The following is a 4798-nucleotide window of genomic DNA, read 5'->3' as shown; positions in this document are numbered from 1 at the left end:
TTCCATCGTCAATGTGTACGTCCAAGGAATACATTGAACCTGCAGTGGTGTATCGGAAACTAATACAGGTCTCACAAGAAAGGATCAAAGCACAGACTCTAAGACGTCTCACTCTTCTTGCACTGAAAGTTGCAATGAGTCTTTTTTATTTAATTCCGATGCTATTTCTGTGTTACATCGTCAATGTGTATGTCCAAGGAATACATTGAACCTGCAGTGGTGTATCGGAAACTAATACTGGTCTCACAGGGAATGCCCAATGCACCGACTGTAAGAAGAGTCTCTATTCTTGTACTTAAGGCGGCATTGTGATTTTTGTACTTAATTCCGATGCGATTTCTGTGTTTCATCGTCATTGTGTATGTCCAAGGAATACATTGAACCTGCAGTGGTGCATCGGAAACTAATACTGGTCTCACAGGGAATGATCAAAGCACCGACTGTAAGAAGAATATCTATTCTTGTACTTAAGGCGGCATCGTGCATTTTGTATTTAATTCCGATGCGATTTCTGTGTATCATCGTCAATGTGTATGTCCAAGGAATACATTGAACCTGCAGTGGGGTATCGGAAACTAATACTGGTCTCACAGGGAATGCTCAAAGCACCGACTGTAAGAAGAGGCACTATTCTTGTACTTAAGGCGGTATTGTTCCTTTTGTATTTAATTCCGATGCGATTTCAGTGTTTCATCGTCAATGTGTATGTCCGAGGAATACATTGAACCAGCAGAGGTTAATCGGAAAATAATACTGGTCTCACAGGGAATGCTCAAAGCACCGACTGTAAGAAGAGTCTCTATTCTTGTACTTAAGGCGGCATTGTGCCTTTTGTATTTAATTCAGAAGCGATTTCTGTGTTTCATCGTCAATGCCAAGGTCCAAAGATTACATTGAACCTGCAGTGGTGTATCGGAAACTAATACTGGTCTCACAGGGAATGCTCAAACCACCGACTGTAAGAAGAGTCTCTATTCTTGTACTTAAGACGGCATAGTTCCATTTGATTTTAATTCCGATGCGATTTCTGTGTATCATCGTCAATGTGAAGGTCCAAGGAATACATTGAACCTGCAGTGGTGTATCGGAAACTAATACTGGTCTCACAGGCAATGCTCAAAACACCGACTGTAAGAAGAGTTTCTATTTTTGTACTTAAGGCGGCATTGTGCCTTTTGTATTTAATTCCGATGCGATTTCTGTGTTTCATCGTCAATGTGAAGGTCCAAGGAATACATTGAACCTGCAGTGGGCTATCGAGAAACTAATCCTGGTCTCACAGGAAAGGATCAAAGCACAGACTGTAAGAAGAGTCTCTTTTCTTGAACTTAAGGCAGCATAGTGCCTTTTGTATTTAATTCCGATGCGATTTCTGTGTTTCGTCGTCCATGTGAAGGTCCAAGGAATTCATTGAACGTTCAGTGGTGTATCGGAAACTAATACTGGTCTCACAGAAATGGATCATATCACAGACTCTAAGAAATCTCACTCTTCGTGCACTGAAGGCGGCATTGTGCCTTTTGTATTTCATGCCGATGCGATTTCTGTGTTTCATCGTCAATGTTAAGGTCCACGGAATACATTGAACCTGCAGTGGTGTATCGGAAACTAATACTGGTCTCACAGGAATGGATCAAAGCACAGACTCTAAGTAGTCTCACTCTTCTTGCACTTAAAGTTGCAATGAGCCTTTCTTATTTAATTCCGATGCGATTTCTGTGTTTCATCGTCAATGTGTATGTCCAAGGAACACATTGAACCTGCAGTGGTGTATCGGAAAGTAATACTGGTCTCACAGGGAATGCCCAAAGCACCGACTGTAAGAAGACTCTCTATTCTTGTACTTAAGGCGGCATTGTGCTTTTTGTATTTAATTCCGATGCGATTTCTGTGTTTCATCGTCAATGTGTATGTCCAAGGAATACATTGAACCTGCAGTGGTGCATCGGAAACTAATACTGGTCTCACAGGGAATGCTCAAAACACCGACTGTAAGAAGAGTCACTGTTCTTGTACTTAAGGCGGCATTGTGCCTTTTGTATTTAATTCCGATACGATTTCTATGTATCATCGTCAATGTGAAGTTCCAAGGAATACATTGAACCTGCAGTGGTGTATCGGAAACTAATACTGGTTTCACAGGGAATGCTCAAAGCACCGACTGTAAGAAGAGTCTCTATTCTTGTACTTAAGGCGGCATTGTGCCTTTTGTATTTAATTCCGATGCGATTTCTGTGTTTCGTCGTCAATGTGTATGTCCAAGGAATACATTGAACCTGCAGTGGTCTATCGGAACCTAATACTGGTCTCACGGGGAATGCTCAAAGCACCGACTGTGAGAAGAGTCTCTATTCTTGTACTATAGCGCCATTGTGCCTTTTGTATTTAATTCCGATGCGATTTCTGTGTATCAGCGTCAATGTGTATGTCCAAGGAATACATTGAACCTGCAGTGGTGTATCGGAAACTAATACTGGTCTCACAGGGAATACTCATAGCACCGACTGTAAGAAGAGTCTCTATTCTTGTACTTAAGGCGATATTGGGCCTTTTGTATTTATTTCCGATGCGATTTCAGTGTTTCATCGTCAATGTGTATGTCCGAGGAATACATTGAACCTGCAGAGGTGTATCGAAACTAATACTGGTCTCACAGGGAATGCTCAAAGCACCGACTGTAAGAAGAGTCTCTATTCTTGTACTTAAGGCGGCATTGTGCCTTTTGTATTTAATTCCGATGCGATTTCTGTGTTTCATCGTCAATGTGTATGTGCAAGGAATACACTGAACATGCAGTGGTGTATCGGAAACTAATACTGGTCTAACAGGGAATGATCAAAGCACCGACTGGAAGAAGAGTATCTATTCTTGTCCTTAAGGCGGCATCGTGCATTTTGTATTTAATTCCGATGCGATTTCTGTGTATCATCGTCAATCTGACGGTCCAAGGAATACATTGAAGCTGCAGTGGTGTATCCGAAACTAATACTGGTCTCACAGGGAATGCTCAAAGCACCGACCGTAAGAAGAGTCTCTATTCTTGTACATAAGGCGGCATTGTGCCTTTTGTATTTAATTCCGATGCGATTTCTGTGTTTCATCGTCAATGTGTATGTCCAAGGAATACATTGAAGCTGCAGTGGGGTATCGGAAACTAATACTGGTCTCACAGGGAATGCTCAAAACACCGACTGTAAGAAGAGTCACTGTTCTTGTACTTAAGGCGGCATTGTGCCTTTTGTATTTAATTCCGATACGATTTCTATGTACCATCGTCAATGTGAAGTTCCAAGGAATACATTGAACCTGCAGTGGTGTATCGGAAACTAATACTGGTTTCACAGGGAATGCTCAAAGCACCGACTGTAAGAAGAGTCTCTATTCTTGTACTTAAGGCGGCATTGTGCCTTTTGTATTTAATTCCGATGCGATTTCTGTGTTTCGTCGTCAATGTGTATGTCCAAGGAATACATTGAACCTGCAGTGGTCTATCGGAACCTAATACTGGTCTCACGGGGAATGCTCAAAGCACCGACTGTGAGAAGAGTCTCTATTCTTGTACTATAGCGCAATTGTGCCTTTTGTATTTAATTCCGATGCGATTTCAGTTTTTCATCGTCAATGTGTATGTCCGAGGAATACATTGCACCTGCAGAGGTGTATCGAAACTAATACTGGTCTCACAGGGAATGCTCAAAGCACCGACTGTATGAAGAGTCTCTATTCTTGTACTTAAGGCGGCATTGTGCCTTTTGTATTTAATTCCGATGCGATTTCTGTGTTTCATCGTCAATGTGTATGTGCAAGGAATACATTGAACATGCAGTGGTGTATCGGAAACTAATACTGGTCTCACAGGGAATGATCAAAGCACCGACTGTAAGAAGAGTATCTATTCTTGTCCTTAAGGCGGCATCGTGCATTTTGTATTTAATTCCGATGCGATTTCTGTGTATCATCGTCAATCTGAAGGTTCAAGGAATACATTGAAGCTGCAGTGGTGTATCGGAACTAATACTGGTCTCACAGAAATGGATCATGTCACAGACTCTATGAAATCTCACTCTTCGTGCACTTTAGGCGGCATTGTGCCTTTTGTATTTAATTCCGATGAAATTTCTGTGCTTAATCGTCAATGTGAAGGTCCACGGAATACATTGAACCTGCAGTGGTGTATCGGAAACTAATACTGGCCTCACAGGGAATGCTCAAAGCACCGACTGTAAGAAGAGTCTCTATTCTTGTACCTAAGACGGCATAGTGGCTTTTGAATTTAATTTCGATGCGATTTATGTGTTTCATCGTCAATGTGAAGGTCCAAGGAATACATTGAACCTGCAGTGGTGTATCGGAAACTAATACTGGTCTCACAGGGAATGCTCAAAACACCGACTCTAAGAAGTGTTTCTATTCTTGTACTTAAGGCGGCATTGGGCCTTTTGTATTTAATTCCGATGCGATTTCTGTGTTTCGTCGTCCATGTGAAGGTCCAAGGAATACATTGAACGTGCAGTGGTGTATCGGAAACTAATACTGGTCTCACAGAAATGGATCATATCAAAGACTCTAAGAAATCTCACTCTTCGTGCACTTTAGGCGGCATTGTGCCTTTTGTATTTAATTCCGATGCGATTTCTGTGTTTAATCGTCAATGTGAAGGTCCACGGAATACATTGAATCTGCAGTGGTGTATCGGAAACTAATACTGGTCTCACAGGAAAGGATCAATGCACAGACTCTAAGTAGTCTCACTCTTCTTGCACTTAAGGCGTCACTGTGCCTTTTGCATTTATTTCCG

This window comes from Schistocerca americana, chromosome 5 (assembly GCF_021461395.2).
Source record: "Schistocerca americana isolate TAMUIC-IGC-003095 chromosome 5, iqSchAmer2.1, whole genome shotgun sequence".
Lineage (NCBI taxonomy): Eukaryota > Metazoa > Arthropoda > Insecta > Orthoptera > Acrididae > Schistocerca > Schistocerca americana.
Note: the sequence above shows the minus strand (reverse complement) of the source record.